General features: G+C 28.7%; 1 protein-coding gene across 1 annotated transcript in view; it reads left to right on the top strand.

Moving 5' to 3' along the window:
- The window catches only part of LOC114332052 (uncharacterized), a 149,292-nt gene that overhangs the window by 32,332 nt on the left and 104,058 nt on the right, over positions 1–12,902 (top strand). The window lies entirely within an intron of this gene.

The raw sequence follows: 12,902 nt of genomic DNA, 5'->3' as shown, positions 1-12,902 counted from the left end.
ACGTCCAGTATACTGGACGCAAGGGTTTCTACTGAGAGCCCACGTCCAGTTAACTGGACGCCCAAATATACTCACTTCTTCCTTTAAACAGTGGGATGTAGCGCTATACATATTTCATATTTTGAAATAGTCCAGAGAAATAAGGTTTTTGTCGGGTCACTTGAGCAGCCAGGTTGCAAATGGGATTTTTGGGTACTATGTACCTAATACATTATACATACAAAAATGCCCGTCACAGTTTGGACGAGAAACTTAGTTATTAACAAATAAGGGTTAAAAATGGCAGTTTTTTCGTTTAAATCGCTACAGGTAAAAATAGGATAATTCTAGGATAATCTTATTTATAGTATTCTTCTTTTAGTAGATGAGCCAATGTTTAAAACGGCAGTTTTTTAATTTTGGTCCGATCATTTGTTGCTTCGAAAATTGCAAAATAAAACTAAAATTTCGAAAATAAAAAATTTGTTATAACTTTCGCGAAAGTGACCTTACGACTTTTATATTTCACAAAAAGTTGAGTCAATGAGTCCATATACTGCACAAAAAATTTTAAGACGATTCGTCAATTAGTTTAAATTTTATTCAATTTGTTTATCCCAAAGAGCTTTTTTTGTAATGTTATTGTTCAGAAAATAATAATTATATAGAAATTCTGTGAAAACCACATGAAAGAACAATAGTATTGTTTTCAAATTATTGAAGAAAATCATTAAAAATAATTTTGTCACTACGAAAACATTTTACTAAAGTAGAGTCATTTTTGGCTTGTAAACAATTTGAATAGCTTTGTTAATATTGAATGTAGAGTAAATTTACCTTGGAATTTTAAAACCTGGTATTTTTACACAAATTTTCAAAAAAAAACTTTTTGCCTAGGTTAATTACGGTCAAAGTTAGCCACTTTTATTATTTAATTCACAGTTACTTCAATATACATAAAATTCTCCTGTAACAGTGTTAGTTGTCATACTCCTCCGAGACCGCTTGAACGATTTTTATGAAATTATATATGTATATTTGGTAGGTCTTAGAATCGGTCGTAATCTATTTTTCATATCCCTGAGTGCTCCCTGGAACTCCCCCTAACATTTTGAAATGTTAGGTGGGAATTTACGTACATAACGTACTCTACAAGACTACGAGTACATACAATTTAAAAAAATTATGATCAAAATCCATCAACAAGCTCTGGAGATATTAATCGCAGCATATGTTTGAAGAATCAGTTTCATTTTTTGAGTGCACGGATTTTAATATTTCATTTCCACCGACCACAAATCGATTTCGTTAGAACGTTATTTTTAAAGACTCATTAACAACTCTGTTGAAGTTTAAAGAGTACTCAAACTTTTACACATAAACTATATACCTTCAACTTCGAAATGGCGCTAGTTTGGTTGCTTAATTGTTATAAACAAAGTAGCTGTTAATTAAATAAAAAAAGTGGATAACTTTGACTGTAATTAATCTAGGCAAAAAGTGTTTTTTTGAAAATTCGTAAAAAATGCCAACTTTTCAAATCCCAAAGTAGTTTTAATCTACAGTCAATATTGAAAAAGATATTCAAATTGTTTATGAACTAAAAATGACCCTACTTTAGTAAAATGTTTTCGGAATGATTAAAACAACTTTTTAAAGATTTTTTGAAAATACTTTGAAAACATGACTTTTCTTCTTTTATGTAGTTTTCACAGAATTGCCATATCATTACTATTTTCTGAACAATAATATTGCGAAAAAAAAGCTCATTGGGATAAACAAATTGAGTAAAATTTAAATTAATTGACTAATCGTCTTAAAAAATTGTATGCATTATATGGACTGTTTGCCTCAACTTTTCATGCAATATGAAAGTCTTAAGGTCATTTTCACAAAAGTTATAGCAATTTATTTATTTTCAAAATTTTAGTCTTATTTTGCAATTTCTGAAGCAACAAATCATCGAACCGAAATTCAAAAACTTTCATTGGCTCATCTATGGCTCACCTTGGCTCATCTACTAGAAGAATAACAGTATAAATAAGATATTTAATTACCATATTTTTACCCGTAGCGATTTAAACGAAAAAACTGCCATTTTTGACACTTATTTGTTAATAACTAAATTTGTCGTCCGAACTGTGACGGGCATTTTTGTATGTATAATGTATTAGGTATATAGTACCCAACAAAACCCATTTGCAACCTGGCTGCTCAAGTGTCCCGAACATGGTATATTTTTGCCTTATTTCCCTGGAGTAAAACGGGCACTGGCCTTACATTCGTGCTAGAAATATTTTAGACAACCGATATTTTCGAACTTTGAGCTTTCTTTATTTTTTGCTCTATTTAGAACGTTATTTTTAATTTGGTTTTTATTTAAACTCTGTTAATTTCCTTAGTTTGTTTTGTTTCTTGATTAATGTTTTTTGCAAGTTCAAATAGTTGTTTTTATTTCTTGTTATACCGGGTGTCCACTTATATTTTCCCCCATTTTTAATGCCTATAACTTCTAAACGGCTCAAGATAGAAATATGCGGTTTTCGCTGAAATGTTTTATTTTATTAAAGGTTTTGTCTGAATGGATGGAATTTTTTATATCTCTTTCAAATACGAAATAAAAAATGGCGGATTTTTGAAAAAAACTTTGTTGACTTTTTATTAATGGAACATCCAGTATATTTTTTTGTAAATTGAAAGAAAAGTCATTTACCTATCCAGTGATGTAAAGTATTTTAAAATCGGTTGTCAAATCACTGAGTAATTAATTTTTAAAATGAGAGGTGCAATATGGATATCATATACCTAAATAACATAACTAAGCAAATTGATATTATGTTATGTGATTTCCACATTGCATCTCTCATTTTAAAAATTAATTGCTCAGTCATTGGACAACCGATTTTAAAAAAATTTATATCGCTGGATAGGTAAATGACCGTTTTTTCAAGTTTTTTGGTAAATGACCATTTTTTATATCGCTTTTAAAGATTTTTGAAAAAAAAAAAAAACGTTGTTGACTTTTTTATTAAAACATACAGTATATTTTTTTGTAACTTGAAAAAATGGTCATTTACCTATCCAGAGATATACAATTTTTTAAAATCGGTTGTCAAATGAGTGAGCAATTAATTTTTAAAATGAGAGATGCAATGTGGAAATCACATAACATAATATCAATTTGCTTAGTAGTTATGTTATTTAGGTATGTGATATCCACGTTGCACCTCTCATTTTAAAAATTAATTACTCAGTGATTTGACAACCGATTTTGAAAAACTTTATATCGCTGGATATGCGAATGATCTTTCTTTCAATCTACAAAAAAATATACTGGGTGTTCCATTTAAAAAAAGTCAACAACGTTTTTTTTAATCCGCCATTTTTGTTTTCGTATTTGAAAGCGATATAAAAAATTCAAATCATTCAGACAAAACTTTTACTAAAATAAAACATTTCAGCGAAAACCGCATATTTCTATCTTGAGCCGTTTAGAAGTTGTAGGCAGTTAAAATGGGGGAAAATATAAGTGAACACCCGGTATTCTAAATACTAATGAAAAAATCAGCTTTTCTATGTGTCTAGTTGGACACTGGACGCTGGTAACTGAAATGAATATTGACAAAATATACCGCCATAACTGGACAGTTGTCTAAAGCTGTCAATTTGACAGATATCTTCCAAACATGTCAAAACTAAGTCGAAGGTAAGATATTTTATACATCTATTGCAGAAATAATTATTGGGTTCTGGGTAGACATTGCTCTAACCAAGTTGGCACTGAATCTGATAATTAACTTTTAATTTCCTCATAGAAGAATGGTCCAATATGTTGTGTCTGAATATTCCTACAATCGATTTGGAAATGTATGATAGCACAATAATTTTATTAGAGAAAAAGAGTGAATAGTAGGGGTGACAAAACGTAACCCTGTCTGACTCCTTTCTCTATTGGAAAGTTATGTGTAGTTTCATTTCCCACTTTCACCGATGCTGTTTGGTTTAAGTAGAGGTTCTTAATGAACCTTAAGTCATTCTGGACTATCATTCTATCTTGTAGCAGTTTTATTAGCTCTATATGTTTGACACCGTCGAAGGCTTTCTAGTAATTAATGAAGTGTATGAAAACATTTTTGACCTGGTCTCTGCATTTTTGAAGCATTTTTGAAGAGTACTGGAAACGGCAGAGATGAGCTTATTACGAAGAATTACACAGGAAATACGATGAGAGATCGAAAGAGGAGTGAATACATTAGAAGAAAATGTAACATACAGTGAATAAACGAATGGACACTAATACAAAAAAGAATGGAATAACCTCATAAGCAGAATGTGGGAGACCCGTGTGTTCAAAATCTATCTATCTATCTAATCAGCCCTAAACATCCATCCTTGGATATAGGCCTCCTCTTCCTTCTTCCATGCCTCTCTATCTTGGGCAATTTGCATCCATTTTGACCCAGTGTGTTTTTTCAGGTCATCCGACCATCGCATCTGTGGTGTTCCCATTTTTCGTTTGTGGTTCCACGGTTTCCAATGTATAATCATCTTAGTCCATCTTTCATCCTTCTGCCGTAGGGTGTGTCCGGCAAACTTCCATTTAAGCTTTGCTACTTGGGTAGAGACATCTTTCACTTTTGTTTTGTTACGGATCCATTCGTTACTTTTCGTTACTTTTCCTGTCTGATAGTTTAATGTACAGCATTTGTTTTTCCATGGATCTTTCTGTCTTTGCTATTTTTTACATATTTTCTTTTGTAAACGTCCATGTCCATATATTAGAACAGGGAGTATGCACTGATTGAATACTCTTGTTGTTAATTATTTTATTCAGTTTTCTGAATGATGCCCAGGGCAATCTTATTCTTGTCTTTATTTCTTCGGTTTGATTTTCTTTATTTAATCTAGTGATTTGTCCTAGATAGGGCTTACAATACCGGAATTCCGGGATCCCGAATACCGGGATCCCGTACGATTTTTGTCCGGTATTCGATACCGGTATTTATAATAAAAATACCGGTATTTCGGTATTAGCTTAATTTATAAAAAGTGAATTGATGCACAATAAAACTTTCTTCTAAGATATTTTTTGCTATTACACGAAATTATTTTTGAAGATAAAAACCAATATCATTGTAAAAAATATTTATTAAACACGTTTATTACACATACAAGTCAAGTATAGCGCTTTCTAAAAGCGTGAATGTCGTTAATTTAAGGCGAAGGATGATATCAGCTTCTACAACCAAATTATTAAATCTCGTTTATAGAAATACATAAAATTAGTTATACAGGGTGCGCCAAACCTCTGGTCTTCTTTGATTACGGCTAAACTATGAGATATACAAAAACATGTTTATAACAAAACTAATGTGTATCAAAGAGGTCTATAATTTAAAATTATTTTCAATTATACAGGGTGAGTCAGAACGACGGTATGAACCAAAGTTTTATTTTTTTAAATGGAACACCCTGTATATTAAATCATTTTTGAATATATTATTTAAAAATATGAAAAATTTGTATCAAGTCTTATAGGCCTAAAGTTAATAATTTTCAAAATATTTACATCTTTATTGAGAAAAATGGTAATATTTATAGGGTTGTGGATTATGTTTCCAAGGAAATAAAAATTTAGGTGATAGGTCAAAGTTTTTAAAATACAGTGTTATTTTTAAATAATTTAATATTTTTACTTTTAGCCATAAAATATACAGTGTGATCACTATTTGCAAATACAAAATTTTCTCATTTTTTTTAAATGGGACATCCTGTATATTAGTTTTGCGTTTGGTAGTAAATATTACAACCTTTCAAGTTTGGTATAAGGTTGTATGTACCTAGCATGTTTCGTTTTGTAGATATTTAAAAAAAAACTATAGATTTTACGTTTTTGCGGATTTTTTATTTAAAAATTTTTTTGCAAAAAAAATAATTATAATCTGGTTTTAGAAACATACACTAAAATATAAAATATGAAAATAAAAACGTAATTAAAGATTAAAATAAATCGTATGCTAGTACAATTCAATTGAATTTAATAACTTTAAATTATTTTACAAAAAATATTTTACCTTATTAATGAATACATAAATTAGTTACTAAATTAAATAAACAACCAAATTTTAAATCAATCGTAGTAATTCTTCTACCGCAGCAACTTTCCTGTACCAAATTAATTGTTCGTTATATTGTATTTACGAGTAAGATCAGTTAATAACTTTTTAATTTACCTACATCTTGAGAACGTATAAAGTATGCTTTGAAACAAATGAACGTTATGGAAGTATATTAAGAAGTAAATAGTATCTATGTACCTACTCGTGTCACAAAAGCTGGTAATAATTTCTAATGGTTTCGCCCAAAACAAAAGTCATATCCAAAAATTTTTCGGTTAAAAAATTAAAATTTAAAATATAAAAAATTGTTACAAAAATTTCAACTACAAAAGTATTACCAGTTTTTGTGTCACCAGTAAATACTATTTATATTAATAAATAATTTGGATGATACATTTAACATTCATTTGTTTCAAAGGATACTTTATAATAATTTTTATATTCTCAAGATGTATGTAAGTAAATTTAAAAGGTAAATTAAAAGTTTAACTAAATACAATTTAACTAACAATTAATTTGGTACAGGAAAGTTGCTGTAGTAGAAAAATTACTACGGTTGATTTAAAATTTGGTTGTTTATTTAATTTAGTAACTAATTTATGCATTCATTAATATGGTAAAATATTTTTTGTAAAATAATTTAAAGTTATTAAATTCAATTGAGTTGTACTAGCATACGATTTATTTTAATCTTTAATTACGTTTTTATTTTCATGTTTTATATTTTAGTGTATGTCTCTAAAACCAGACTATAATTATTTTTTTTGTAAAAAAAATTTTAAATAAAAAATTCGCAAACACGTAAAATCTATAGTTTTTTTAAAATATCTACAAAACGAAACATGCTAGGTGCATACAACCTTATACCAAAAGAAAGGTTGTAATATTTACTACAAAACGCAAAACTAATATACAGGGTGTCCCATTTAAAAAAAAAATGAGAAAATTTTGTATTTGCAAATAGTGATCACACTGTATATTTTATGGCTAAAAGTAAAAAATATTAAATTATTTAAAAATAACACTATATTTTAAAAACTTTGACCTATCACGTAAATTTTTATTTCCTTGGAAACATAATCCACAACCCTATAAATATTACCATTTTTCTCAATAAAAATGTAAATATTTCGAAAATTATTAACTTTAGGCCTATAAGACCTTATACAAATTTTTCATATTTTAAATAATATATTCAAAAATGATTTAATATACAGGGTGTTCCATTTAAAAAAATACAACTTTGGTTCATACCGTCGTTCTGACTCACCCTGTATAATTGAAAATAATTTTAAATTATAGACCTCTTTGATACACATTAGTTTTGTTATAAACATTTTTTTGTATATCTCATAGTTTAGCCGTAATCAAAGAAGACCAGAGGTTTGGCGCACCCTGTATAAAAATTCTTAAATATTTAAAATTAGATTACTTTATTCTACAAATAAGCCGTAAGATTTATTAATCAGAATTGTTTTTACATTTTCAGATCTATTTTTCATTTTTTTGTGTATTGTGGTGTATAAATTAGGCTAACTTATTTTCTGAATTAATAGTAATAATTGAAAATATATAGCGGTCTAAATACAGAGTAATCTATATAAAATATTTGTCACAGTAAGCTAATCTTTGTATTAATATATTTTAAAGTTAAATTAATTTACAAATAGCAAATTTCATAAGTAAAAGTACTATCCTATTATATGCAAAATTTATCCTAGAATCAAATTATAGTTTTTCTAGTTTGCACATTTTTTGTATCTATTAGACCAGGACTAATCTGTAAAAAAACGTGTATTTTTGCATGTGAGAGGTGGCATTCGGATTTTTGCAGATAAAGTTAGGTGACACCTTCAGTAATAATAATTGACTTATGCTCCTTCTCAAATATGCCCGAAACATTAATAAAAAAATTAAAATATTTAAAAATTTCGAAAAACATCGATTTTTTTTGCTTTCTTTGCTTATAACTTTAAAACGGTTCGTTTTGGAACAAAGTCGTACAGAAATAAAATAGAGATAATTGAATTTTGTATGATATACGACTGGTCAAAAATGTCTTAAGGTATTACCTTTTCTGCAATATAGCAATAAATACAAAATAAGGGGGCAAAATACGCCTGTTGTTATTCAATGTTTCTTAACCACTTTGGTGGCACTTAGAACCTTAGTAATTCGCTTAGAAAATTCTTATAACTTACTTACATGGTCTACCAAATTTCATTAAAATCGACCTAATAGATTTTGCATAATAAATTTGCAATATAAATCTTTTTAAAAAAGTTCAAATTTTTTAAAATCTTTCTGAACAAAAAGTAGACCATTTAGAAGTTGGCTAATTTTCTTACATATAAATAGGTACTCTATATATCCTGTACACTTTACAGAATTAAAATCGGATTATTTAAGGGGCCTCAGCAATGTTTTAAAATTATAAACAATTTTTTGGCGTATAAAATACAAATAGTTTTGTTTAATACTAAAAAAATTAATTTTTAGCAATGCAAATAATTAAAACCGGTATAATTTAACTTAAACGTTCAAATGCTGTCAGCAGAATTGCTATTTTATTTTTTAATCAAAAGTTATTCTCGTTCAAAAATTGCAATTTTTCGATTTTTTGAATGTTCCACCGCGTTTATCTCGAAAACTATGCATCCTACGAAAAAACTTCTAAGAACATTTTTTGCTTAGAATTACCCAAGAAATACAAAAAAATGGTTTTTGCGAAAAATCGATGTTATGTAATTCCTCAAGTTCTTTGTTTATAACAATCTTATCGACATCCGGATCAACTGTTACCCAAAAAATTCGTGTTCTACGAGTCAAAATACATAAAAAACTTTGATAAGTCCATCTAAATAAAGAAGCCCGTAGGACCCCCTCCTGGACACAGCACTAATTTGTTTATAAGCCAAAAAATTGTTTATAACTTTAAAACATTGCTGAGGCTGCTTAGATAATCCGATTTCAATTCTGTAAAGTGTATTGGATAGGTGGAGTGCTTCTTTATATGTAAAAAAAATTGACAAATCTTTGTATGTTCTAGTTTTTGTTGTGCAAGATTTTAAAAAATTTTAATTTTTTAAAAAAGTTTAGATTGCAAAATTATTATGCAAAATCTAGTAAGTCAATTTTAATGAAATTTGGTGGACGATTTTAGCACATTACAAAAATTTTCTAAGCGAATTAGGAAGGTTCCAAGTGTAACCTAAGTGATGGAAAAACATTGAATACAGACAGGCTTGTTTTGCCCCCTTATTTTATATTTATTGCTATTTTGCCGCAAGGGTGTTAAATTAAGACATTTTTAACCAATCATATCTGATAGAAAATTTAATCATCTTCGTTTTATTCCCATACGACTTTGTTCCAAAATTAATCGTTTTAAAGTTATAAGCAAGAAAAGTAGAAAAAAAACTTTTTTGAAGAAATGTTTTGAAATTTTTAAGTATTTTATTTTTTTTATTAATGTTCCGGGCATATTAAATATGCTCAAATTTATATATCCCAAATATAATAATAAATAATATATCTCAAATTTTGAGAAGGAGCATAAGTCAATTATTATTAACGAGGTTATCACCTAACTTTATCCGCAAAAATCCGAATGCCACCTCTCACATCCACCTAAAAACAGATCCTTCCTAGTCTAATATGCCCACTCTCTATGTAATGTTATAAACAACATCTCATTTCAAAACAAAATTTAATAGGTTTCATATAATTATTATTTAATAACAAGTCGATATAACAACTGAGGATAGTATAAATATGTGTATATTTTTTATTCATAATACCGGTTTTAATACCGGGATTCCGGTATTTGAAATTTTAAATACCAAATACCGGTATTGAGATTTTGGCTCGGTATTGTAATGCATTCGCGGGAACAATACACGAATAGTCATTAAAAAAAATTTTACGTTTTTTAATTGTTTAAATAAAAAAACGATTTTAATGGAAAATACTTTAATTCTCTTGTTTTTTACAATGTAGAAACTTGAAGCTTTTACGGATTGTAGTTAATGATATTAGCTATACATAATTTCACTTTTTACGTTAATTGTTTACGTTATGCTTCATAAATCAACAATAAAGTTTCGAATTTTGAACGCTCATATATTTGTTTATATAAAAATCGGCGCTTATTCGTGTCAAATTTCAATACTATACGAAACAAAACTTCAACCAAAACTCGAATTCAAAAAATTCATGTTTTTATCGTAGTCTTAGAAAAACCACCGGTAGAGACGTTTTGTGCTACAATTAACATTAGCATTCGTTTTGTCGTATTAATTAATGAAACGCTTTTCTTTAGTTCAATCGTTTTGGTCAAATCCTTGGACGTTAATTTGACTGCCTTTTCTTCAATGCAAATGGCTAAAAATTTGCAGACATATGCATTCGCGGGAAAATACACGAACAGTCAATAAATTTTTTTTATGTTTATTAATTGTTTAAATAAAAAAAACGATTTTAACGGAAAATGCTTAAATTCTCTTGTTTTTTACAATGAAGAAACTTGAAACTTTTACAGATTGTAGCTAATTATATGATCTATACATAATTTCACTTTTTACGTTAATTGTTTACGTTATGCTTCATAAATAAACAATAAAGTTTCAAATTTTTTGCCGATTCCGACTACTTTTCCTGTTTGTTCATCATATGTTTTATACATATTTTAATAAACATGACGATATATTTTAATGTTAAAAAAGTGTAAGACTAAAAAGTAAAAAATAAAAAATATGAAAAAAAAAATTTAAGAAACGCTTTTCTTTGGTTACGAGTGACTAAAATTAAAAATATTATAAAAAATCAACTAAAAAGCAAAAAATAAAAATAATTAAAAAATCTAACACATTCGTTAAAGAAAAGCGTGGGGCGAAAACCGCTTATTCAATGAAGACGCGTCACGCTTTTCTTTGACGAATGTGTTAGAACTTTTAAATCTTTTGTATTTTTCGCTTTTTAGTTGATTTTTTTAAAATATTTTTAATTTTAGTCACTCGTAACTAAAGAAAAGCGTTTCTTCAAAAAATTTTTTTACATTTTTTATTTACTAATAGTTTTTCCTTTACAAACACTTTATACGTGATTGGCAAGAAGTTGATTGGTCTGTAAGATGTAGCTTCTTCTTGAGGTTTTCCCGGTTTTATAATTGTTTTTATCTGAGATACTTTCCATTGATCAGGAAAAAAGTTTAGTATGGCATTGAATATAAACGTTATAAGTTTTATGCATGTGGGAGGTAATTCTTTCAACACTTTTCCACTGATCAAATCATATCCTGGAGATTTTCTATCGTTTAAATTATTAATAGCTGGCATGACTTGTGTAGTTATTAGTTTAAAAATAATTATCTTTATATCCTATGTCAGTGGTCGGCAAAGTGCGGTTCCGGAGCCGCATGTGGCTCTTTGGCTCCTTAGGTGCGGCTCTAGCACAAATATCCACGGAAAGCACAATAATATTTTAATTAAAAAAAAAACTTGGTAGGAAAAACATTACCTACATCTTATTCTGATAAATTAGCTTTTATCAAACTTACAAACTTTAGCATTTGTCAAAAATCCTCTTAATTCTACGATAACCGAGTTGAAATTTTCTCCTTTTGAAATTGACGTTTTTAATAGCTTTGAAATACAATTTCTGGAATTAAGAACAAGGAGGTATAGCGCTCTAAATTAGATCGTCTTTGTGTTGATTTGGAAATATTGGAGAAGAAAAAAATGTTCACAACACAAGTAGTCTGCTTTGAATCACCTGGGGAAGGAAAACATGAATATTTTCAATGATTGGAATAGTATTCCTGATTCTTATCATTAGCTCAAAAAGCTCACGTTGCTGTTCTTTCCCTTTTCGGTTCTACATATCAACATTAAAAAAATGGATTTTGCGGGAAACAATTTTGTAAAAAATGCAGTGTTGTAGTAAATAAAACCTCATAAATAATAACCAGGAACGCCACTCATAAATATTGGCAATATCATTTTAAAGTCTTCTACTTTAAAATGTATAATATATGTCTGAATTGCCGATATAAATGAGTCAGATTAAATAAATTATTTGAAAAATTTTTTTACTAAGCAACAACATTTTTGTTTAAGAATTCATTAATATTTTTTATATTTTGACAACGGCATCCGATTTGGAAGTCGAAACGTTAATAAAATCAATTTTTTAGTAAAATTGTGGCTTATTTCCCATCAAAACCAGTTAATTACAAAAATGCCACAAGAAAATAGCTTCAGAACATGTGACGGATATTCTTGAGTTGGGGTTATAATAATAATATCGTATGGCATTTTTGCCGGGGAGATCCTTTCGGACAGTTCCGGCGCCATTTACATCGTTAACCCTGTTTCAAGTAACTAGTGCCGATGTACACTAGCCCAGGGGGACCGACGTCTTAACGTGCTCTCCGAGGCACGGTGAGACGGCTCGTGTCATTATTGGAAATGAAAATGGTTTGTCTTTAGCAGGGCTCGAACCCACGTGCACTGGCGTATGAAGCCAGCGATTATGCCGTTACTCCACGGCCGCTTGAGTTGGGGTTGATTTCATGTAATCGAATGAACTATCTATCAATAAAGTCGTCTCAGGAACGTAACTCATAAATATTGGCAATATCATTTTAAAGTCTTCTACTTTAAAATGTATGTATAATATATATCTGAATTGCCGATATAAATGAGTCAGATTAAATAAATTATTTGAAGAATTTTTTTACTAAGCATCAAGATTGTTGCTTAATTCATTAATATTTTTTGTATTTTGGCAACGACATCCGATTTG

Source organism: Diabrotica virgifera, chromosome 10 (genome assembly GCF_917563875.1).
Source record: "Diabrotica virgifera virgifera chromosome 10, PGI_DIABVI_V3a".
Lineage (NCBI taxonomy): Eukaryota > Metazoa > Arthropoda > Insecta > Coleoptera > Chrysomelidae > Diabrotica > Diabrotica virgifera.
Note: the sequence above shows the minus strand (reverse complement) of the source record. Positions and strands in the feature narration are given on the sequence as shown.